General features: G+C 40.8%; 19 non-coding genes across 19 annotated transcripts; all 19 read right to left on the bottom strand.

The window, feature by feature from the left end:
• Positions 1-476: 476 nt before the first annotated feature.
• On the bottom strand, positions 477-558 carry trnaf-aaa (transfer RNA phenylalanine (anticodon AAA)). The gene has a single exon. It is a non-coding gene; the product is annotated as a tRNA-Phe (tRNA).
• A 1252-nt stretch (positions 559-1810) lies between these two features.
• trnas-aga (transfer RNA serine (anticodon AGA)) lies at positions 1811-1892 on the bottom strand. Its single transcript has one exon. It is a non-coding gene; the product is annotated as a tRNA-Ser (tRNA).
• A 3501-nt stretch (positions 1893-5393) lies between these two features.
• Positions 5394-5476, bottom strand: trnal-cag (transfer RNA leucine (anticodon CAG)). The gene has a single exon. It is a non-coding gene; the product is annotated as a tRNA-Leu (tRNA).
• A 1611-nt stretch (positions 5477-7087) lies between these two features.
• trnal-cag (transfer RNA leucine (anticodon CAG)) lies at positions 7088-7170 on the bottom strand. The gene has a single exon. It is a non-coding gene; the product is annotated as a tRNA-Leu (tRNA).
• Positions 7171-8255: 1085 nt separating this feature from the next.
• trnas-aga (transfer RNA serine (anticodon AGA)) lies at positions 8256-8337 on the bottom strand. The gene has a single exon. It is a non-coding gene; the product is annotated as a tRNA-Ser (tRNA).
• Positions 8338-8613: 276 nt separating this feature from the next.
• Positions 8614-8696, bottom strand: trnal-cag (transfer RNA leucine (anticodon CAG)). The gene has a single exon. It is a non-coding gene; the product is annotated as a tRNA-Leu (tRNA).
• Positions 8697-9591: 895 nt separating this feature from the next.
• On the bottom strand, positions 9592-9673 carry trnas-aga (transfer RNA serine (anticodon AGA)). The gene has a single exon. It is a non-coding gene; the product is annotated as a tRNA-Ser (tRNA).
• A 1798-nt stretch (positions 9674-11471) lies between these two features.
• On the bottom strand, positions 11472-11554 carry trnal-cag (transfer RNA leucine (anticodon CAG)). The gene has a single exon. It is a non-coding gene; the product is annotated as a tRNA-Leu (tRNA).
• Positions 11555-12449: 895 nt separating this feature from the next.
• Positions 12450-12531, bottom strand: trnas-aga (transfer RNA serine (anticodon AGA)). Its single transcript has one exon. It is a non-coding gene; the product is annotated as a tRNA-Ser (tRNA).
• A 276-nt stretch (positions 12532-12807) lies between these two features.
• trnal-cag (transfer RNA leucine (anticodon CAG)) lies at positions 12808-12890 on the bottom strand. Its single transcript has one exon. It is a non-coding gene; the product is annotated as a tRNA-Leu (tRNA).
• A 1258-nt stretch (positions 12891-14148) lies between these two features.
• On the bottom strand, positions 14149-14230 carry trnas-aga (transfer RNA serine (anticodon AGA)). Its single transcript has one exon. It is a non-coding gene; the product is annotated as a tRNA-Ser (tRNA).
• Positions 14231-15832: 1602 nt separating this feature from the next.
• Positions 15833-15915, bottom strand: trnal-cag (transfer RNA leucine (anticodon CAG)). Its single transcript has one exon. It is a non-coding gene; the product is annotated as a tRNA-Leu (tRNA).
• Positions 15916-17362: 1447 nt separating this feature from the next.
• On the bottom strand, positions 17363-17445 carry trnal-cag (transfer RNA leucine (anticodon CAG)). The gene has a single exon. It is a non-coding gene; the product is annotated as a tRNA-Leu (tRNA).
• A 1443-nt stretch (positions 17446-18888) lies between these two features.
• trnal-cag (transfer RNA leucine (anticodon CAG)) lies at positions 18889-18971 on the bottom strand. The gene has a single exon. It is a non-coding gene; the product is annotated as a tRNA-Leu (tRNA).
• A 1441-nt stretch (positions 18972-20412) lies between these two features.
• trnal-cag (transfer RNA leucine (anticodon CAG)) lies at positions 20413-20495 on the bottom strand. The gene has a single exon. It is a non-coding gene; the product is annotated as a tRNA-Leu (tRNA).
• A 923-nt stretch (positions 20496-21418) lies between these two features.
• Positions 21419-21500, bottom strand: trnas-aga (transfer RNA serine (anticodon AGA)). Its single transcript has one exon. It is a non-coding gene; the product is annotated as a tRNA-Ser (tRNA).
• Positions 21501-21776: 276 nt separating this feature from the next.
• On the bottom strand, positions 21777-21859 carry trnal-cag (transfer RNA leucine (anticodon CAG)). Its single transcript has one exon. It is a non-coding gene; the product is annotated as a tRNA-Leu (tRNA).
• A 1082-nt stretch (positions 21860-22941) lies between these two features.
• Positions 22942-23023, bottom strand: trnas-aga (transfer RNA serine (anticodon AGA)). The gene has a single exon. It is a non-coding gene; the product is annotated as a tRNA-Ser (tRNA).
• Positions 23024-23299: 276 nt separating this feature from the next.
• Positions 23300-23382, bottom strand: trnal-cag (transfer RNA leucine (anticodon CAG)). The gene has a single exon. It is a non-coding gene; the product is annotated as a tRNA-Leu (tRNA).
• Positions 23383-24494: the final 1112 nt, after the last annotated feature.

The raw sequence follows: 24494 nt of genomic DNA, 5'->3' as shown, positions 1-24494 counted from the left end.
CATGGCAGGATTCTACGATGACGGACAGACAACAGAGCCAATGCCGGATGACTACACCCCAGCCTGATCCAATCCGAAGATCCGATTTCCTAGATATCAACCTACTTTCTGTTCTGTATATGAAGCTTGTACCCATTGTTAGCTAGTGTCTTTTTTGCTAGTCTCTGATGAGCTAACAGAGGGGCCCGTATATACGCTGTACCAGATATCTCCACTTTGAAATAAACCTGTCGCTTGTCGTACAATCTACCACCTTGTCTGCATCGATCCTTGACCGACTCACCCTTTATCATATCCCATTATCAACACCTATAGAGCTAGAAGGATGGATAACCAGGTGTGTAAAGGTGTGAGGTGGGATCCTGTCCCAAATGGACAACTAATCCCTATGTACTTGTGGAGATCTGAGAGGATATGATTGGTATAAGAAACACGACGAAACTTCAACCTCCGGAGGGGTCAAGAAAATTCCATTTCGTTGTCGGCAGGATTCGAACCTGCGCAGGAAGATTCTAATGGATTTTTAGTCCATCGCCTTAACCACTCGGCCACGACAACAGGCCTGTCAGCAGTGAATGGGCCACCAGGCATAGTCTACAGAAAGTGATAATTTTACAACTGAAAGACAATGAAGTAACTCAGTAACTCATTATAATGCAATAAAGTGAAATGTTCCCCTCATTCATTTGTTATTAAGTACAGCTGTTTTCTTATTTTCCTTGATCTTTGCTCAGCTCCAGAAGGTTTACATTTGAGAGTGTTTATTATAAATTGTTATTTCATCATCTTATTATTACTGCTAAGCAGCATGACTCCTGAGAGGCACTAAACAACTGTCAGAAGTGGGATTTGAACCCACGCCTCCATGGGAGACTGAGACCTGAACGCAGCGCCTTAGATCGCTCGGCCATCCTGAATACATCACATTACCTGGGTATCGGGTTAAAGAGTATGGGGTAAAAGTAGAAATAGGCACAGCCTTCTAAAATCACCACAGAGACCAGTAAATTTATGCACGATACCACTTGCACTTTCAATAGTCATTTGTTTTTATCAATGAAAAACTCCAGTCATTGATTTAACCTCAATATGGCCTTCAACGGAAAAGAGTAGTAAATCGTCATTGAATGAACGCTAAACTGGCCTCAGAATATGGCCATTCTGATATAAATGATAAAATTTCTCAGATAAGACCGAAAAAGTGTCTGTAAATATCAACAATCATCAGGGTAAGAGTGACAACAGGTCCACATGGCTGAAATCTTAACAAATGGCTTAATGGGTATTTTCAACGCAATCGTGTTATTATTCATTTTGAGGGTTTAACAAGGCAGCTCACCTGTGACCTGTGGCTTGACTTTAGATGTGGCCAGTTCGATTACCCTGCAGACTTTAAGAGTATCTTCAGAATATGGCCATTTTGACATGAATTTAAAAATGCCTCAGATAGGACCAAAAAGTGTCTGGAGCTATCCGTCAGGGTAAGAGTGACAACAGGTTTCCACATGTGAAAATGGGGAAATCTTAGCAAATGGCTTAATGGTTATTCATGAGAATCGTGTTGTTGTATTGTTGAGTGTATCATGGGATCTCACCTGAAATCTGTGGCTTGACTACAAACCTGTAACCTATGCTACTGTGGCCTATATAGCTAGAAGGATGGATAACCAGGTGTGTAAAGGTGTGAGGTGGGATCCTGTCCCAAATGGACAACTAATCCCTATGTACTTGTGGAGATCTGAGAGGATATGATTGGTATAAGAAACACGACGAAACTTCAACCTCCGGAGGGGTCAAGAAAATTCAATTTCGTTGTCGGCAGGATTCGAACCTGCGCAGGAAGATCCTAATGGATTTCTAGTCCATCGCCTTAACCACTCGGCCACGACAACAGGCCTGTCAGCAGTGAATGGGCCACCAGGCATAGTCTACAGAAAGTGATAATTTTACAACTGAAAGACAATGAAGTAACTCAGTAACTCATTATAATGCAATAAAGTGAAATGTTCCCTCATTCATTTGTTATTAAGTACAGCTGTTTTCTTATTTTCCTTGATCTTTGCTCAGCTCCAGAAGGTTTACATTTGAGAGTGTTTATTATAAATTGTTATTTCATCATCTTATTATTACTGCTAAGCAGCATGACTCCTGAGAGGCACTAAACAACTGTCAGATGTGGGATTTGAACCCACGCCTCCATGGGAGACTGCGACCTGAACGCAGCGCCTTAGACCGCTCGGCCATCCTGACTACAGCACATTACCTGGGTATCGGGTTAAAGAGTATGGGGTAAAAGTAGAAATAGGCACAGCCTTCTAAAATCACCACAGAGACCAGTAAATTTATGCACGATACCGACTTGCACTTTCAATAGTCATTTGTTTTTATCAATGAAAACTCCAGTCATTGATTTAACCTCAATATGGCCTTCAACGGAAAAGAGTAGTAAATCGTCATTGAATGAATGTTAAACTGGCCTCAGAATATGGCCATTCTGATATAAATGATAAAATTCCTCAGATAAGACCGAAAAAGTGTCTGTAAGTATCAGCAATCATCAGGGTAAGAGTGACAACAGGTCCACATGGCTGAAATCTTAACAAATGGCTTAATGGGTATTTTCAACGCAATCGTGTAAATCGTCATTGAATGAACGCTAAACTGGCCTCAGAATATGGCCATTCTGATATAAATGATAAAATTCCTCAGATAAGACCGAAAAAGTGTCTGTAAGTATCAGCAATCATCAGGGTAAGAGTGACAACAGGTCCACATGGCTGAAATCTTAACAAATGGCTCAATGGGTATTTTCAACGCAATCGTGTAAATCGTCATTGAATGAACGCTAAACTGGCCTCAGAATATGGCCATTCTGATATAAATGATAAAATTTCTCAGACAAGACCGAAAAAGTGTCTGTAAATATCAACAATCATCAGGGTAAGAGTGACAACAGGTCCACATGGCTGAAATCTTAACAAATGGCTTAATGGGTATTTTCAACGCAATCGTGTTATTATTTATTTTGAGGGTTTAACAAGGCAGCTCAACTGTGACCTGTGGCTTGACTTTAGATGTGGCCAGTTCGATTACCCTGCAGACTTTAAGAGTGTCTTCAGAATATGGCCATTTGGACATGAATTTAAAAATGCCTCAGATAGGACCAAAAAGTGTCTGGAGCTATCCGTCAGGGTAAGAGTGACAACAGGTTTCCACATGTGAAAATGGGGGAAATCTTAGCAAATGGCTTAATGGTTATTCATGACAATCGTGTTGTTGTATTGTTGAGTGTATCATGGATCTCACCTGAAATCTGTGGCTTGACTACAAACCTGTAACCTATGCTACTGTGGCCTATAGAGCTAGAAGGATGGATAACCAGGTGTGTAAAGGTGTGAGGTGGGATCCTGTCCCAAATGGACAACTAATCCCTATGTACTTGTGGAGATCTGAGAGGATATGATTGGTATAAGAAACACGACGAAACTTCAACCTCCGGAGGGGTCAAGAAAACTCCATTTCGTTGTCGGCAGGATTTGAACCTGCGCAGGAAGATCCTAATGGATTTCTAGTCCATCGCCTTAACCACTCGGCCACGACAACAGGCCTGTCAGCAGTGAATGGGCCACCAGGCATAGTCTACAGAAAGTGATAATTTTACAACTGAAAGACAATGAAGTAACTCAGTAACTCATTATAATGCAATAAAGTGAAATGTTCCCCTCATTCATTTGTTATTAAGTACAGCTGTTTTCTTATTTTCCTTGATCTTTGCTCAGCTCCAGAAGGTTTACATTTGAGAGTGTTTATTATAAATTGTTATTTCATCATCTTATTATTACTGCTAAGCAGCATGACTCCTGAGAGGCACTAAACAACTGTCAGATGTGGGATTTGAACCCACGCCTCCATGGGAGACTGCGACCTGAACGCAGCGCCTTAGACCGCCTCGGCCATCCTGACTACAGCACATTACCTGGGTATCGGGTTAAAGAGTATGGGGTAAAAGTAGAAATAGGCACAGCCTTCTAAAATCACCACAGAGACCAGTAAATTTATGCACGATACCGACTTGCACTTTCAATAGTCATTTGTTTTTATCAATGAAAAACTCCAGTCATTGATTTAACCTCAATATGGCCTTCAACGGAAAAGAGTAGTAAATCGTCATTGAATGAAAAACTGGCCTCAGAATATGGCCATTCTGATATAAATGATAAAATTCCTCAGATAAGACCGAAAAAGTGTCTGTAAAGTATCAGCAATCATCAGGTAAGAGTGACAACAGGTCCACATGGCTGAAATCTTAACAAATGGCTCAATGGGTATTTTCATTGAAATCGTCATTCAATGAACGCTAAACTGGCCTCAGAATATGGCCATTCTGATATAAATGATAAAATTTCTCAGACAAGACCGAAAAAGTGTCTGTAAATATCAACAATCATCAGGGTAAGAGTGACAACAGGTCCACATGGCTGAAATCTTAACAAATGGCTTAATGGGTATTTTCAACGCAATCGTGTTATTATTTATTTTGAGGGTTTAACAAGGCAGCTCAACTGTGACCTGTGGCTTGACTTTAGATGTGGCCAGTTCGATTACCCTGCAGACTTTAAGAGTGTCTTCAGAATATGGCCATTTGGACATGAATTTAAAAATGCCTCAGATAGGACCAAAAAAGTGTCTGGAGCTATCCGTCAGGGTAAGAGTGACAACAGGTTTCCACATGTGAAAATGGGGGAAATCTTAGCAAATGGCTTAATGGTTATTCATGACAATCGTGTTGTTGTATTGTTGAGTGTATCATGGGATCTCACCTGAAATCTGTGGCTTGACTACAAACCTGTAACCTATGCTACTGTGGCCTATAGAGCTAGAAGGATGGATAACCAGGTGTGTAAAGGTGTGAGGTGGGATCCTGTCCCAAATGGACAACTAATCCCTATGTACTTGTGGAGATCTGAGAGGATATGATTGGTATAAGAAACACGACGAAACTTCAACCTCCGGAGGGGTCAAGAAAATTCCATTTCGTTGTCGGCAGGATTTGAACCTGCGCAGGAAGATCCTAATGGATTTCTAGTCCATCGCCTTAACCACTCGGCCACGACAACAGGCCTGTCAGCAGTGAATGGGCCACCAGGCATAGTCTACAGAAAGTGATAATTTTACAACTGAAAGACAATGAAGTAACTCAGTAACTCATTATAATGCAATAAAGTGAAATGTTCCCCTCATTCATTTGTTATTAAGTACAGCTGTTTTCTTATTTTCCTTGATCTTTGCTCAGCTCCAGAAGGTTTACATTTGAGAGTGTTTATTATAAATTGTTATTTCATCATCTTATTATTACTGCTAAGCAGCATGACTCCTGAGAGGCACTAAACAACTGTCAGAAGTGGGATTTGAACCCACGCCTCCATGGGAGACTGCGACCTGAACGCAGCGCCTTAGACCGCTCGGCCATCCTGACTACAGCACATTACCTGGGTATCGGGTTAAAGAGTATGGGGTAAAAGTAGAAATAGGCACAGCCTTCTAAAATCACCACAGAGACCAGTAAATTTATGCACGATACCGACTTGCACTTTCAATAGTCATTTGTTTTTATCAATGAAAACTCCAGTCATTGATTTAACCTCAATATGGCCTTCAACGGAAAAGAGTAGTAAATCGTCATTGAATGAACGCTAAACTGGCCTCAGAATATGGCCATTCTGATATAAATGATAAAATTCCTCAGATAAGACCGAAAAAGTGTCTGTAAATCAGCAATCATCAGGGTAAGAGTGACAACAGGTCCACATAGCTGAAATCTTAACAAATGGCTTAATGGGTATTTTCAACGCTTTGAATGAACGCTAAACTGGCCTCAGAATATGGCCATTCTGATATAAATGATAAAATTCCTCAGATAAGACCGAAAAAGTGTCTGTAAGTATCAGCAATCATCAGGGTAAGAGTGACAACAGGTCCACATGGCTGAAATCTTAACAAATGGCTCAATGGGTATTTTCAACGCAATGTGTAAATCGTCATTGAATGAACGCTAAACTGGCCTCAGAATATGGCCATTCTGATATAAATGATAAAATTTCTCAGACAAGACCGAAAAAGTGTCTGTAAATATCAACAATCATCAGGGTAAGAGTGACAACAGGTCCACATGGCTGAAATCTTAACAAATGGCTTAATGGGTATTTTCAACGCAATCGTGTTATTATTTATTTTGAGGGTTTAACAAGGCAGCTCAACTGTGACCTGTGGCTTGACTTTAGATGTGGCCAGTTCGATTACCCTGCAGACTTTAAGAGTGTCTTCAGAATATGGCCATTTGGACATGAATTTAAAAATGCCTCAGATAGGACCAAAAAAGTGTCTGGAGCTATCCGTCAGGGTAAGAGTGACAACAGGTTTCCACATGTGAAAATGGGGGAAATCTTAGCAAATGGCTTAATGGTTATTCATGACAATCGTGTTGTTGTATTGTTGAGTGTATCATGGGATCTCACCTGAAATCTGTGGCTTGACTACAAACCTGTAACCTATGCTACTGTGGCCTATAGAGCTAGAAGGATGGATAACCAGGTGTGTAAAGGTGTGAGGTGGGATCCTGTCCCAAATGGACAACTAATCCCTATGTACTTGTGGAGATCTGAGAGGATATGATTGGTATAAGAAACACGACGAAACTTCAACCTCCGGAGGGGTCAAGAAAATTCATTTCGTTGTCGGCAGGATTTGAACCTGCGCAGGAAGATCCTAATGGATTTCTAGTCCATCGCCTTAACCACTCGGCCACGACAACAGGCCTGTCAGCAGTGAATGGGCCACCAGGCATAGTCTACAGAAAGTGATAATTTTACAACTGAAAGACAATGAAGTAACTCAGTAACTCATTATAATGCAATAAAGTGAAATGTTCCCCTCATTCATTTGTTATTAAGTACAGCTGTTTTCTTATTTTCCTTGATCTTTGCTCAGCTCCAGAAGGTTTACATTTGAGAGTGTTTATTATAAATTGTTATTTCATCATCTTATTATTACTGCTAAGCAGCATGACTCCTGAGAGGCACTAAACAACTGTCAGAAGTGGGATTTGAACCCACGCCTCCATGGGAGACTGCGACCTGAACGCAGCGCCTTAGACCGCTCGGCCATCCTGACTACAGCACATTACCTGGGTATCGGGTTAAAGAGTATGGGGTAAAAGTAGAAATAGGCACAGCCTTCTAAAATCACCACAGAGACCAGTAAATTTATGCACGATACCGACTTGCACTTTCAATAGTCATTTGTTTTTATCAATGAAAAACTCCAGTCATTGATTTAACCTCAATATGGCCTTCAACGGAAAAGAGTAGTAAATCGTCATTGAATGAATGCTAAACTGGCCTCAGAATATGGCCATTCTGATATAAATGATAAAATTCCTCAGATAAGACCGAAAAAGTGTCTGTAAGTATCAGCAATCATCAGGGTAAGAGTGACAACAGGTCCACATGGCTGAAATCTTAACAAATGGCTTAATGGGTATTTTCAACGCAATCGTGTAAATCGTCATTGAATGAACGCTAAACTGGCCTCAGAATATGGCCATTCTGATATAAATGATAAAATTTCTCAGACAAGACCGAAAAAGTATCTGTAAATATCAACAATCATCAGGGTAAGAGTGACAATAGGTCCACATAGCTGAAATCTTAACAAATGGCTTAATGGGTATTTTCAACGCAATCGTGTTATTATTTATTTTTAGGGTTTAACAAGGCAGCTCAACTGTGACCTGTGGCTTGACTTTAGATGTGGCCAGTTCGATTACCCTGCAGACTTTAAGAGTGTCTTCAGAATATGGCCATTTGGACATGAATTTAAAAATGCCTCAGATAGGACCAAAAAAGTGTCTGGAGCTATCCGTCAGGGTAAGAGTGACAACAGGTTTCCACATGTCAAAATGGGGGAAATCTTAGCAAATGGCTTAATGGTTATTCATGAGAATCGTGTTGTTGTATTGTTGAGTGTATCATGGGATCTCACCTGAAATCTGTGGCTTGACTACAAACCTGTAACCTATGCTACTGTGGCCTATAGAGCTAGAAGGATGGATAACCAGGTGTGTAAAGGTGTGAGGTGGGATCCTGTCCCAAATGGACAACTAATCCCTATGTACTTGTGGAGATCTGAGAGGATATGATTGGTATAAGAAACACGACGAAACTTCAACCTCCGGAGGGGTCAAGAAAATTCCATTTCGTTGTCGGCAGGATTCGAACCTGCGCAGGAAGATCCTAATGGATTTCTAGTCCATCGCCTTAACCACTCGGCCACGACAACAGGCCTGTCAGCAGTGAATGGGCCACCAGGCATAGTCTACAGAAAGTGATAATTTTACAACTGAAAGACAATGAAGTAACTCAGTAACTCATTATAATGCAATAAAGTGAAATGTTCCCCTCATTCATTTGTTATTAAGTACAGCTGTTTTCTTATTTTCCTTGATCTTTGCTCAGCTCCAGAAGGTTTACATTTGAGAGTGTTTATTATAAATTGTTATTTCATCATCTTATTATTACTGCTAAGCAGCATGACTCCTGAGAGGCACTAAACAACTGTCAGAAGTGGGATTTGAACCCACGCCTCCATGGGAGACTGCGACCTGAACGCAGCGCCTTAGACCGCTCGGCCATCCTGACTACAGTACATTACCTGGGTATCGGGTTAAAGAGTATGGGGTAAAAGTAGAAATAGGCACAGCCTTCTAAAATCACCACAGAGACCAGTAAATTTATGCACGATACCGACTTGCACTTTCAATAGTCATTTGTTTTTATCAATGAAAAACTCCAGTCATTGATTTAACCTCAATATGGCCTTCAACGGAAAAGAGTAGTAAATCGTCATTGAATGAACGCTAAACTGGCCTCAGAATATGGCCATTCTGATATAAATGATACAATTTCTCAGATAAGACCGAAAAAGTGTCTGTAAATATCAACAATCATCAGGGTAAGAGTGACAACAGGTCCACATAGCTGAAATCTTAACAAATGGCTTAATGGGTATTTTCAACGCAATCGTGTTATTATTTATTTTGAGGGTTTAACAAGGCAGCTCACCTGTGACCTGTGGCTTGACTTTAGATGTGGCCAGTTCGATTACCCTGCAGACTTTAAGAGTGTCTTCAGAATATGGCCATTTGGACATGAATTTAAAAATGCCTCAGATAGGACCAAAAAAGTGTCTGGAGCTATCCGTCAGGGTAAGAGTGACAACAGGTTTCCACATGTGAAAATGGGGGAAATCTTAGCAAATGGCTTAATGGTTATTCATGAGAATCGTGTTGTTGTATTGTTGAGTGTATCATGGGATCTCACCTGAAATCTGTGGCTTGACTACAAACCTGTAACCTATGCTACTGTGGCCTATAGAGCTAGAAGGATGGATAACCAGGTGTGTAAAGGTGTGAGGTGGGATCCTGTCCCAAATGGACAACTAATCCCTATGTACTTGTGGAGATCTGAGAGGATATGATTGGTATAAGAAACACGACGAAACTTCAACCTCCGGAGGGGTCAAGAAAATTCATTTCGTTGTCGGCAGGATTCGAACCTGCGCAGGAAGATCCTAATGGATTTCTAGTCCATCGCCTTAACCACTCGGCCACGACAACAGGCCTGTCAGCAGTGAATGGGCCACCAGGCATAGTCTACAGAAAGTGATAATTTTACAACTGAAAGACAATGAAGTAACTCAGTAACTCATTATAATGCAATAAAGTGAAATGTTCCCCTCATTCATTTGTTATTAAGTACAGCTGTTTTCTTATTTTCCTTGATCTTTGCTCAGCTCCAGAAGGTTTACATTTGAGAGTGTTTATTATAAATTGTTATTTCATCATCTTATTATTACTGCTAAGCAGCATGACTCCTGAGAGGCACTAAACAACTGTCAGAAGTGGGATTTGAACCCACGCTCCATGGGAGACTGCGACCTGAACGCAGCGCCTTAGACCGCTCGGCCATCCTGACTACAGCACATTACCTGGGTATCGGGTTAAAGAGTATGGGGTAAAGTAGAAATAGGCACAGCCTTCTAAAATCACCACAGAGACCAGTAAATTTATGCACGATACCGACTTGCACTTTCAATAGTCATTTGTTTTTATCAATGAAAACTCCAGTCATTGATTTAACCTCAATATGGCCTTCAACGGAAAAGAGTAGTAAATCGTCATTGAATGAACGCTAAACTGGCCTCAGAATATGGCCATTCTGATATAAATGATAAAATTCCTCAGATAAGACCGAAAAAGTGTCTGTAAGTATCAGCAATCATCAGGGTAAGAGTGACAACAGGTCCACATGGCTGAAATCTTAACAAATGGCTTAATGGGTATTTTCAACGCAATCGTGTAAATCGTCATTGAATGAACGCTAAACTGGCCTCAGAATATGGCCATTCTGATATAAATGATAAAATTTCTCAGACAAGACCGAAAAAGTGTCTGTAAATATCAACAATCATCAGGGTAAGAGTGACAACAGGTCCACATAGCTGAAATCTTAACAAATGGCTTAATGGGTATTTTCAACGCAATCGTGTTATTATTTATTTTGAGGGTTTAACAAGGCAGCTCACCTGTGACCTGTGGCTTGACTTTAGATGTGGCCAGTTCGATTACCCTGCAGACTTTAAGAGTGTCTTCAGAATATGGCCATTTGGACATGAATTTAAAAATGCCTCAGATAGGACCAAAAAAGTGTCTGGAGCTATCCGTCAGGGTAAGAGTGACAACAGGTTTCCACATGTGAAAATGGGGGAAATCTTAGCAAATGGCTTAATGGTTATTCATGAGAATCGTGTTGTTGTATTGTTGAGTGTATCATGGGATCTCACCTGAAATCTGTGGCTTGACTACAAACCTGTAACCTATGCTACTGTGGCCTATAGAGCTAGAAGGATGGATAACCAGGTGTGTAAAGGTGTGAGGTGGGATCCTGTCCCAAATGGACAACTAATCCCTATGTACTTGTGGAGATCTGAGAGGATATGATTGGTATAAGAAACACGACGAAACTTCAACCTCCGGAGGGGTCAAGAAAATTCAATTTCGTTGTCGGCAGGATTCGAACCTGCGCAGGAAGATCCTAATGGATTTCTAGTCCATCGCCTTAACCACTCGCCACGACAACAGGCCTGTCAGCAGTGAATGGGCCACCAGGCATAGTCTACAGAAAGTGATAATTTTACAACTGAAAGACAATGAAGTAACTCAGTAACTCATTATAATGCAATAAAGTGAAATGTTCCCCTCATTCATTTGTTATTAAGTACAGCTGTTTTCTTATTTTCCTTGATCTTTGCTCAGCTCCAGAAGGTTTACATTTGAGAGTGTTTATTATAAATTGTTATTTCATCATCTTATTATTACTGCTAAGCAGCATGACTCCTGAGAGGCACTAAACAACTGTCAGAAGTGGGATTTGAACCCACGCCTCCATGGGAGACTGCGACCTGAACGCAGCGCCTTAGACCGCTCGGCCATCCTGACTACAGCACATTACCTGGGTATCGGGTTAAAGAGTATGGGGTAAAAGTAGAAATAGGCACAGCCTTCTAAAATCACCACAGAGACCAGTAAATTTATGCACGATACCGACTTGCACTTTCAATAGTCATTTGTTTTTATCAATGAAAACTCCAGTCATTGATTTAACCTCAATATGGCCTTCAACGGAAAAGAGTAGTAAATCGTCATTGAATGAACGCTAAACTGGCCTCAGAATATGGCCATTCTGATATAAATGATAAAATTTCTCAGATAAGACCGAAAAAGTGTCTGTAAATATCAACAATCATCAGGGTAAGAGTGACAACAGGTCCACATAGCTGAAATCTTAACAAATGGCTTAATGGGTATTTTCAACGCAATCGTGTTATTATTTATTTTGAGGGTTTAACAAGGCAGCTCACCTGTGACCTGTGGCTTGACTTTAGATGTGGCCAGTTCGATTACCCTGCAGACTTTAAGAGTGTCTTCAGAATATGGCCATTTGGACATGAATTTAAAAATGCCTCAGATAGGACCAAAAAAGTGTCTGGAGCTATCCGTCAGGGTAAGAGTGACAACAGGTTTCCACATGTGAAAATGGGGGAAATCTTAGCAAATGGCTTAATGGTTATTCATGAGAATCGTGTTGTTGTATTGTTGAGTGTATCATGGGATCTCACCTGAAATCTGTGGCTTGACTACAAACCTGTAACCTATGCTACTGTGGCCTATAGAGCTAGAAGGATGGATAACCAGGTGTGTAAAGGTGTGAGGTGGGATCCTGTCCCAAATGGACAACTAATCCCTATGTACTTGTGGAGATCTGAGAGGATATGATTGGTATAAGAAACACGACGAAACTTCAACCTCCGGAGGGGTCAAGAAAATTCAATTTCGTTGTCGGCAGGATTCGAACCTGCGCAGGAAGATCCTAATGGATTTCTAGTCCATCGCCTTAACCACTCGGCCACGACAACAGGCCTGTCAGCAGTGAATGGGCCACCAGGCATAGTCTACAGAAAGTGATAATTTTACAACTGAAAGACAATGAAGTAACTCAGTAACTCATTATAATGCAATAAAGTGAAATGTTCCCCTCATTCATTTGTTATTAAGTACAGCTGTTTTCTTATTTTCCTTGATCTTTGCTCAGCTCCAGAAGGTTTACATTTGAGAGTGTTTATTATAAATTGTTATTTCATCATCTTATTATTACTGCTAAGCAGCATGACTCCTGAGAGGCACTAAACAACTGTCAGAAGTGGGATTTGAACCCACGCCTCCATGGGAGACTGCGACCTGAACGCAGCGCCTTAGACCGCTCGGCCATCCTGACTACAGCACATTACCTGGGTATCGGGTTAAAGAGTATGGGGTAAAAGTAGAAATAGGCACAGCCTTCTAAAATCACCACAGAGACCAGTAAATTTATGCACGATACCGACTTGCACTTTCAATAGTCATTTGTTTTTATCAATGAAAAACTCCAGTCATTGATTTAACCTCAATATGGCCTTCAACGGAAAAGAGTAGTAAATCGTCATTGAATGAATGATAAACTGGCCTCAGAATATGGCCATTCTGATATAAATGATAAAATTCCTCAGATAAGACCGAAAAAGTGTCTGTAAGTATCAGCAATCATCAGGGTAAGAGTGACAACAGGTCCACATGGCTGAAATCTTAACAAATGGCTTAATGGGTATTTTCAACGCAATCGTGTAAATCGTCATTGAATGAACGCTAAACTGGCCTCAGAATATGGCCATTCTGATATAAATGATAAAATTCAGATAAGACAAAAAGTGTCTGTAAGTATCAGGGTAAGAGTGACAACAGGTCCACATGGCTGAAATCTTAACAAATGGCTTAATGGGTATTTTCAACGCAATCGTGTAAATCGTCATTGAATGAACGCTAAACTGGCCTCAGAATATGGCCATTCTGATATAAATGATAAAATTTCTCAGACAAGACCGAAAAAGTGTCTGTAAATATCAACAATCATCAGGGTAAGAGTGACAACAGGTCCACATGGCTGAAATCTTAACAAATGGCTTAATGGGTATTTTCAACGCAATCGTGTTATTATTTATTTTGAGGGTTTAACAAGGCAGCTCACCTGTGACCTGTGGCTTGACTTTAGATGTGGCCAGTTCGATTACCCTGCAGACTTTAAGAGTGTCTTCAGAATATGGCCATTTGGACATGAATTTAAAAATGCCTCAGATAGGACCAAAAAGTGTCTGGAGCTATCCGTCAGGGTAAGAGTGACAACAGGTTTCCACATGTGAAAATGGGGGAAATCTTAGCAAATGGCTTAATGGTTATTCATGAGAATCGTGTTGTTGTATTGTTGAGTGTATCATGGGATCTCACCTGAAATCTGTGGCTTGACTACAAACCTGTAACCTATGCTACTGTGGCCTATAGAGCTAGAAGGATGGATAACCAGGTGTGTAAAGGTGTGAGGTGGGATCCTGTCCCAAATGGACAACTAATCCCTATGTACTTGTGGAGATCTGAGAGGATATGATTGGTATAAGAAACACGACGAAACTTCAACCTCCGGAGGGGTCAAGAAAATTCAATTTCGTTGTCGGCAGGATTCGAACCTGCGCAGGAAGATCCTAATGGATTTCTAGTCCATCGCCTTAACCACTCGGCCACGACAACAGGCCTGTCAGCAGTGAATGGGCCACCAGGCATAGTCTACAGAAAGTGATAATTTTACAACTGAAAGACAATGAAGTAACTCAGTAACTCATTATAATGCAATAAAGTGAAATGTTCCCCTCATTCATTTGTTATTAAGTACAGCTGTTTTCTTATTTTCCTTGATCTTTGCTCAGCTCCAGAAGGTTTACATTTGAGAGTGTTTATTATAAATTGTTATTTCATCATCTTATTATTACTGCTAAGCAGCATGACTCCTGAGAGGCACTAAACAACTGTCAGAAGTGGGATTTGAACCCACGCGACCTGAACGCAGCGCCTTAGACCGCTCGGCCATCCTGACTACAGCACATTACCTGGGTATCGGGTTAAAGAGTATGGGGTAAAAGTAGAAATAGGCACAGCCTTCTAAAATCACCACAGAGACCAGTAAATTTATGCACGATACCGACTTGCACTTTCAATAGTCATTTGTTTTTATCAATGAAAAACTCCAGTCATTGATTTAACCTCAATATGGCCTTCAACGGAAAAGAGTAGTAAATCGTCATTGAATGAACGCCATTCTGAAACTGGCCTCAGAATATGGCCATTCTGATATAAATGATAAAATTTCTCAGATAAGACCGAAAAAGTGTCTGTAAATATCAACAATCATCAGGGTAAGAGTGACAACAGGTCCACATAGCTGAAATCTTAACAAATGGCTTAATGGGTATTTTCAACGCAATCGTGTTATTATTTATTTTGAGGGTTTAACAAGGCAGCTCAACTGTGACCTGTGGCTTGACTTTAGATGTGGCCAGTTCGATTACCCTGCAGACTTTAAGAGTGTCTTCAGAATATGGCCATTTGGACATGAATTTAAAAATGCCTCAGATAGGACCAAAAAGTGTCTGGAGCTATCCGTCAGGGTAAGAGTGACAACAGGTTTCCACATGTGAAAATGGGGGAAATCTTAGCAAATGGCTTAATGGTTATTCATGAGAATCGTGTTGTTGTATTGTTGAGTGTATCATGGGATCTCACCTGAAATCTGTGGCTTGACTACAAACCTGTAACCTATGCTACTGTGGCCTATAGAGCTAGAAGGATGGATAACCAGGTGTGTAAAGGTGTGAGGTGGGATCCTGTCCCAAATGGACAACTAATCCCTATGTACTTGTGGAGATCTGAGAGGATATGATTGGTATAAGAAACACGACGAAACTTCAACCTCCGGAGGGGTCAAGAAAATTCAATTTCGTTGTCAGCAGGATTCGAACCTGCGCAGGAAGATCCTAATGGATTTCTAGTCCATCGCCTTAACCACTCGGCCACGACAACAGGCCTGTCAGCAGTGAATGGGCCACCAGGCATAGTCTACAGAAAGTGATAATTTTACAACTGAAAGACAATGAAGTAACTCAGTAACTCATTATAATGCAATAAAGTGAAATGTTCCCCTCATTCATTTGTTATTAAGTACAGCTGTTTTCTTATTTTCCTTGATCTTTGCTCAGCTCCAGAAGGTTTACATTTGAGAGTGTTTATTATAAATTGTTATTTCATCATCTTATTATTACTGCTAAGCAGCATGACTCCTGAGAGGCACTAAACAACTGTCAGAAGTGGGATTTGAACCCACGCCTCCATGGGAGACTGCGACCTGAACGCAGCGCCTTAGACCGCTCGGCCATCCTGACTACAGCACATTACCTGGGTATCGGGTTAAAGAGTATGGGGTAAAAGTAGAAATAGGCACAGCCTTCTAAAATCACCACAGAGACCAGTAAATTTATGCACGATACCGACTTGCACTTTCAATAGTCATTTGTTTTTATCAATGAAAAACTCCAGTCATTGATTTAACCTCAATATGGCCTTCAACGGAAAAGAGTAGTAAATCGTCATTGAATGAACGCTAAACTGGCCTCAGAATATGGCCATTCTGATATAAATGATAAAATTCCTCAGATAAGACCGAAAAAGTGTCTGTAAGTATCAGCAATCATCAGGGTAAGAGTGACAACAGGTCCACATGGCTGAAATCTTAACAAATGGCTTAATGGGTATTTTCAACGCAATCGTGTAAATCGTCATTGAATGAACGCTAAACTGGCCTCAGAATATGGCCATTCTGATATAAATGATAAAATTTCTCAGACAAGACCGAAAAAGTGTCTGTAAATATCAACAATCATCAGGGTAAGAGTGACAACAGGTCCACATGGCTGAAATCTTAACAAATGGCTTAATGGGTATTTTCAACGCAATCGTGTTATTATTTATTTTGAGGGTTTAACAAGGCAGCTCACCTGTGACCTGTGGCTTGACTTTAGATGTGGCCAGTTCGATTACCCTGCAGACTTTAAGAGTGTCTTCAGAATATGGCCATTTGGACATGAATTTAAAAATGCCTCAGATAGGACCAAAAAAGTGTCTGGAGCTATCCGTCAGGGTAAGAGTGACAACAGGTTTCCACATGTGAAAATGGGGGAAATCTTAGCAAATGGCTTAATGGTTATTCATGAGAATCGTGTTGTTGTATTGTTGAGTGTATCATGGGATCTCACCTGAAATCTGTGGCTTGACTACAAACCTGTAACCTATGCTACTGTGGCCTATAGAGCTAGAAAGATGGATAACCAGGTGTGTAAAGGTGTGAGGTGGGATCCTGTCCCAAATGGACAACTAATCCCTATGTACTTGTGGAGGGAGATCTGAGAGGATATGATTGGTATAAGAAACACGACGAAACTTCAACCTCCGGAGGGGTCAAGAAAATTCAATTTCGTTGTCGGCAGGATTCGAACCTGCGCAGAAAGATCCTAATGGATTTCTAGTCCATCGCCTTAACCACTCGGCCACGACAACAGGCCTGTCAGCAGTGAATGGGCCACCAGGCATAGTCTACAGAAAGTGATAATTTTACAACTGAAAGACAATGAAGTAACTCAGTAACTCATTATAATGCAATAAAGTGAAATGTTCCCCTCATTCATTTGTTATTAAGTACAGCTGTTTTCTTATTTTCCTTGATCTTTGCTCAGCTCCAGAAGGTTTACATTTGAGAGTGTTTATTATAAATTGTTATTTCATCATCTTATTATTACTGCTAAGCAGCATGACTCCTGAGAGGCACTAAACAACTGTCAGAAGTGGGATTTGAACCCACGCCTCCATGGGAGACTGCGACCTGAACGCAGCGCCTTAGACCGCTCGGCCATCCTGACTACAGCACATTACCTGGGTATCGGGTTAAAGAGTATGGGGTAAAAGTAGAAATAGGCACAGCCTTCTAAAATCACCACAGAGACCAGTAAATTTATGCACGATACCGACTTGCACTTTCAATAGTCATTTGTTTTTATCAATGAAAAACTCCAGTCATTGATTTAACCTCAATATGGCCTTCAACGGAAAAGAGTAGTAAATCGTCATTGAATGAACGCTAAACTGGCCTCAGAATATGGCCATTCTGATATAAATGATAAAATTCCTCAGATAAGACCGAAAAAGTGTCTGTAAGTATCAGCAATCATCAGGGTAAGAGTGACAACAGGTCCACATGGCTGAAATCTTAACAAATGGCTTAATGGGTATTTTCAACGCAATCGTGTAAATCGTCATTGAATGAACGCTAAACTGGCCTCAGAATATGGCCATTCTGATATAAATGATAAAATTTCTCAGACAAGACCGAAAAAGTGTCTGTAAATATCAACAATCATCAGGGTAAGAGTGACAACAGGTCCACATGGCTGAAATCTTAACAAATGGCTTAATGGGTATTTTCAACGCAATCGTGTTATTATTTATTTTGAGGGTTTAACAAGGCAGCTCAACTGTGACCTGTGGCTTGACTTTAGATGTGGCCAGTTCGATTACCCTGCAGACTTTAAGAGTGTCTTCAGAATATGGCCATTTGGACATGAATTTAAAAATGCCTCAGATAGGACCAAAAAAGTGTCTGGAGCTATCCGTCAGGGTAAGAGTGACAACAGGTTTCCACATGTGAAAATGGGGGAAATCTTAGCAAATGGCTTAATGGTTATTCATGAGAATCGTGTTGTTGTATTGTTGAGTGTATCATGGGATCTCACCTGAAATCTGTGGCTTGACTACAAACCTGTAACCTATGCTACTGTGGCCTATAGAGCTAGAAGGATGGATAACCAGGTGTGTAAAGGTGTGAGGTGGGATCCTGTCCCAAATGGACAACTAATCCCTATGTACTTGTGGAGATCTGAGAGGATATGATTGGTATAAGAAACACGACGAAACTTCAACCTCCGGAGGGGTCAAGAAAATTCAATTTCGTTGTCGGCAGGATTCGAACCTGCGCAGGAAGATCCTAATGGATTTCTAGTCCATCGCCTTAACCACTTGGCCACGACAACAGGCCTGTCAGCAGTGAATGGGCCACCAGGCATAGTCTACAGAAAGTGATAATTTTACAACTGAAAGACAATGAAGTAACTCAGTAACTCATTATAATGCAATAAAGTGAAATGTTCCCCTCATTCATTTGTTATTAAGTACAGCTGTTTTCTTATTTTCCTTGATCTTTGCTCAGCTCCAGAAGGTTTACATTTGAGAGTGTTTATTATAAATTGTTATTTCATCATCTTATTATTACTGCTAAGCAGCATGACTCCTGAGAGGCACTAAACAACTGTCAGAAGTGGGATTTGAACCCACGCCTCCATGGGAGACTGCGACCTGAACGCAGCGCCTTAGACCGCTCGGCCATCCTGACTACAGCACATTACCTGGGTATCGGGTTAAAGAGTATGGGGTAAAAGTAGAAATAGGCACAGCCTTCTAAAATCACCACAGAGACCAGTAAATTTATGCACGATACCGACTTGCACTTTCAATAGTCATTTGTTTTTATCAATGAAAAACTCCAGTCATTGATTTAACCTCAATATGGCCTTCAACGGAAAAGAGTAGTAAATCGTCATTGAATGAACGCTAAACTGGCCTCAGAATATGGCCATTCTGATATAAATGATAAAATTCCTCAGATAAGACCGAAAAAGTGTCTGTAAGTATCAGCAATCATCAGGGTAAGAGTGACAACAGGTCCACATGGCTGAAATCTTAACAAATGGCTTAATGGGTATTTTCAACGCAATCGTGTAAATCGTCATTGAATGAACGCTAAACTGGCCTCAGAATATGGCCATTCTGATATAAATGATAAAATTTCTCAGACAAGACCGAAAAAGTGTCTGTAAATATCAACAATCATCAGGGTAAGAGTGACAACAGGTCCACATGGCTGAAATCTTAACAAATGGCTTAATGGGTATTTTCAACGCAATCGTGTTATTATTTATTTTGAGGGTTTAACAAGGCAGCTCAACTGTGACCTGTGGCTTGACTTTAGATGTGGCCAGTTCGATTACCCTGCAGACTTTAAGAGTGTCTTCAGAATATGGCCATTTTGACATGAATTTAAAAATGCCTCAGATAGGACCAAAAAGTGTCTGGAGCTATCCGTCAGGGTAAGAGTGACAACAGGTTTCACATGTGAAAATGGGGGAAATCTTAGCAAATGGCTTAATGGTTATTCATGAGAATCGTGTTGTTGTATTGTTGAGTGTATCATGGGATCTCACCTGAAATCTGTGGCTTGACTACAAACCTGTAACCTATGCTACTGTGGCCTATAGAGCTAGAAGGATGGATAACCAGGTGTGTAAAGGTGTGAGGTGGGATCCTGTCCCAAATGGACAACTAATCCCTATGTACTTGTGGAGATCTGAGAGGATATGATTGGTATAAGAAACACGACGAAACTTCAACCTCCGGAGGGGTCAAGAAAATTCAATTTCGTTGTCGGCAGGATTCGAACCTGCGCAGGAAGATCCTAATGGATTTCTAGTCCATCGCCTTAACCACTTGGCCACGACAACAGGCCTGTCAGCAGTGAATGGGCCACCAGGCATAGTCTACAGAAAGTGATAATTTTACAACTGAAAGACAATGAAGTAACTCAGTAACTCATTATAATGCAATAAAGTGAAATGTTCCCCTCATTCATTTGTTATTAAGTACAGCTGTTTTCTTATTTTCCTTGATCTTTGCTCAGCTCCAGAAGGTTTACATTTGAGAGTGTTTATTATAAATTGTTATTTCATCATCTTATTATTACTGCTAAGCAGCATGACTCCTGAGAGGCACTAAACAACTGTCAGAAGTGGGATTTGAACCCACGCCTCCATGGGAGACTGCGACCTGAACGCAGCGCCTTAGACCGCTCGGCCATCCTGACTACAGCACATTACCTGGGTATCGGGTTAAAGAGTATGGGGTAAAGTAGAAATAGGCACAGCCTTCTAAAATCACCACAGAGACCAGTAAATTTATGCACGATACCGACTTGCACTTTCAATAGTCATTTGTTTTTATCAATGAAAACATTGATTTAACCAGTCATTGATTTAACCTCAAATATGGCCATTCAACGGAAAAAAGTGTCTGTAGTAGTAAATCAACAGGTCCATGGCTGAAATGAACGCTAAACTGGCCTCAGAATATGGCCATTCTGATATAAATGATAAAATTTCTCAGACAAGACCGAAAAAGTGTCTGTAAATATCAACAATCATCAGGGTAAGAGTGACAACAGGTCCACATGGCTGAAATCTTAACAAATGGCTTAATGGGTATTTTCAACGCAATCGTGTTATTATTTATTTTGAGGGTTTAACAAGGCAGCTCACCTGTGACCTGTGGCTTGACTTTAGATGTGGCCAGTTCGATTACCCTGCAGACTTTAAGAGTGTCTTCAGAATATGGCCATTTGGACATGAATTTAAAAATGCCTCAGATAGGACCAAAAAAGTGTCTGGAGCTATCCGTCAGGGTAAGAGTGACAACAGGTTTCCACATGTGAAAATGGGGAAATCTTAGCAAATGGCTTAATGGTTATTCATGAGAATCGTGTTGTTGTATTGTTGAGTGTATCATGGGATCTCACCTGAAATCTGTGGCTTGACTACAAACCTGTAACCTATGCTACTGTGGCCTATAGAGCTAGAAGGATGGATAACCAGGTGTGTAAAGGTGTGAGGTGGGATCCTGTCCCAAATGGACAACTAATCCCTATGTACTTGTGGAGATCTGAGAGGATATGATTGGTATAAGAAACACGACGAAACTTCAACCTCCGGAGGGGTCAAGAAAATTCAATTTCGTTGTCGGCAGGATTCGAACCTGCGCAGGAAGATCCTAATGGATTTCTAGTCCATCGCCTTAACCACTCGGCCACGACAACAGGCCTGTCAGCAGTGAATGGGCCACCAGGCATAGTCTACAGAAAGTGATAATTTTACAACTGAAAGACAATGAAGTAACTCAGTAACTCATTATAATGCAATAAAGTGAAATGTTCCCCTCATTCATTTGTTATTAAGTACAGCTGTTTTCTTATTTTCCTTGATCTTTGCTCAGCTCCAGAAGGTTTACATTTGAGAGTGTTTATTATAAATTGTTATTTCATCATCTTATTATTACTGCTAAGCAGCATGACTCCTGAGAGGCACTAAACAACTGTCAGAAGTGGGATTTGAACCCACGCCTCCATGGGAGACTGCGACCTGAACGCAGCGCCTTAGACCGCTCGGCCATCCTGACTACAGCACATTACCTGGGTATCGGGTTAAAGAGTATGGGGTAAAGTAGAAATAGGCACAGCCTTCTAAAATCACCACAGAGACCAGTAAATTTATGCACGATACCGACTTGCACTTTCAATAGTCATTTGTTTTTATCAATGAAAACTCCAGTCATTGATTTAACCTCAATATGGCCTTCAACGGAAAAGAGTAGTAAATCGTCATTGAATGAACGCTAAACTGGCCTCAGAATATGGCCATTCTGATATAAATGATAAAATTCCTCAGATAAGACCGAAAAAGTGTCTGTAAGTATCAGCAATCATCAGGGTAAGAGTGACAACAGGTCCACATGGCTGAAATCTTAACAAATGGCTTAATGGGTATTTTCAACGCAATCGTGTAAATCGTCATTGAATGAACGCTAAACTGGCCTCAGAATATGGCCATTCTGATATAAATGATAAAATTTCTCAGACAAGACCGAAAAAGTGTCTGTAAATATCAACAATCATCAGGGTAAGAGTGACAACAGGTCCACATGGCTGAAATCTTAACAAATGGCTTAATGGGTATTTTCAACGCAATCGTGTTATTATTTATTTTGAGGGTTTAACAAGGCAGCTCACCTGTGACCTGTGGCTTGACTTTAGATGTGGCCAGTTGATTACCCTGCAGACTTTAAGAGTGTCTTCAGAATATGGCCATTTGGACATGAATTTAAAAATGCCTCAGATAGGACCAAAAAAGTGTCTGGAGCTATCCGTCAGGGTAAGAGTGACAACAGGTTTCCACATGTGAAAATGGGGGAAATCTTAGCAAATGGCTTAATGGTTATTCATGAGAATCGTGTTGTTGTATTGTTGAGTGTATCATGGGATCTCACCTGAAATCTGTGGCTTGACTACAAACCTGTAACCTATGCTACTGTGGCCTATAGAGCTAGAAGGATGGATAACCAGGTGTGTAAAGGTGTGAGGTGGGATCCTGTCCCAAATGGACAACTAATCCCTATGTACTTGTGGAGATCTGAGAGGATATGATTGGTATAAGAAACACGACGAAACTTCAACCTCCGGAGGGGTCAAGAAAATTCAATTTCGTTGTCGGCAGGATTCGAACCTGCGCAGGAAGATCCTAATGGATTTCTAGTCCATCGCCTTAACCACTCGGCCACGACAACAGGCCTGTCAGCAGTGAATGGGCCACCAGGCATAGTCTACAGAAAGTGATAATTTTACAACTGAAAGACAATGAAGTAACTCAGTAACTCATTATAATGCAATAAAGTGAAATGTTCCCCTCATTCATTTGTTATTAAGTACAGCTGTTTTCTTATTTTCCTTGATCTTTGCTCAGCTCCAGAAGGTTTACATTTGAGAGTGTTTATTATAAATTGTTATTTCATCATCTTATTATTACTGCTAAGCAGCATGACTCCTGAGAGGCACTAAACAACTGTCAGAAGTGGGATTTGAACCCACGCCTCCATGGGAGACTGCGACCTGAACGCAGCGCCTTAGACCGCTCGGCCATCCTGACTACAGCACATTACCTGGGTATCGGGTTAAAGAGTATGGGGTAAAAGTAGAAATAGGCACAGCCTTCTAAAATCACCACAGAGACCAGTAAATTTATGCACGATACCGACTTGCACTTTCAATAGTCATTTGTTTTTATCAATGAAAAACTCCAGTCATTGATTTAACCTCAATATGGCCTTCAACGGAAAAGAGTAGTAAATCGTCATTGAATGAACGCTAAACTGGCCTCAGAATATGGCCATTCTGATATAAATGATAAAATTCCTCAGATAAGACCGAAAAAGTGTCTGTAAATATCAGCAATCATCAGGGTAAGAGTGACAACAGGTCCACATGGCTGAAATCTTAACAAATGGCTTAATGGGTATTTTCAACGCAATCGAAATCATCATTGAATGAACGCTAAACTGGCCTCAGAATATGGCCATTCTGATATAAATGATAAAATTTCTCAGACAAGACCGAAAAAGTGTCTGTAAATATCAACAATCATCAGGGTAAGAGTGACAACAGGTCCACATGGCTGAAATCTTAACAAATGGCTTAATGGGTATTTTCAACGCAATCGTGTTATTATTTATTTTGAGGGTTTAACAAGGCAGCTCAACTGTGACCTGTGGCTTGACTTTAGATGTGGCCAGTTCGATTACCCTGCAGACTTTAAGAGTGTCTTCAGAATATGGCCATTTTGACATGAATTTAAAAATGCCTCAGATAGGACCAAAAAGTGTCTGGAGCTATCCGTCAGGGTAAGAGTGACAACAGGTTTCCACATGTGAAAATGGGGGAAATCTTAGCAAATGGCTTAATGGTTATTCATGAGAATCGTGTTGTTGTATTGTTGAGTGTATCATGGGATCTCACCTGAAATCTGTGGCTTGACTACAAACCTGTAACCTATGCTACTGTGGCCTATAGAGCTAGAAGGATGGATAACCAGGTGTGTAAAGGTGTGAGGTGGGATCCTGTCCCAAATGGACAACTAATCCCTATGTACTTGTGGAGATCTGAGAGGATATGATTGGTATAAGAAACACGACGAAACTTCAACCTCCGGAGGGGTCAAGAAAATTCAATTTCGTTGTCGGCAGGATTCGAACCTGCGCAGGA

Source organism: Oncorhynchus nerka, unplaced genomic scaffold (genome assembly GCF_034236695.1).
Source record: "Oncorhynchus nerka isolate Pitt River unplaced genomic scaffold, Oner_Uvic_2.0 unplaced_scaffold_1696, whole genome shotgun sequence".
Classification (NCBI taxonomy): Eukaryota; Metazoa; Chordata; class Actinopteri; order Salmoniformes; family Salmonidae; genus Oncorhynchus; species Oncorhynchus nerka.
This window is presented reverse-complemented; position numbering and strand designations above follow the sequence as displayed.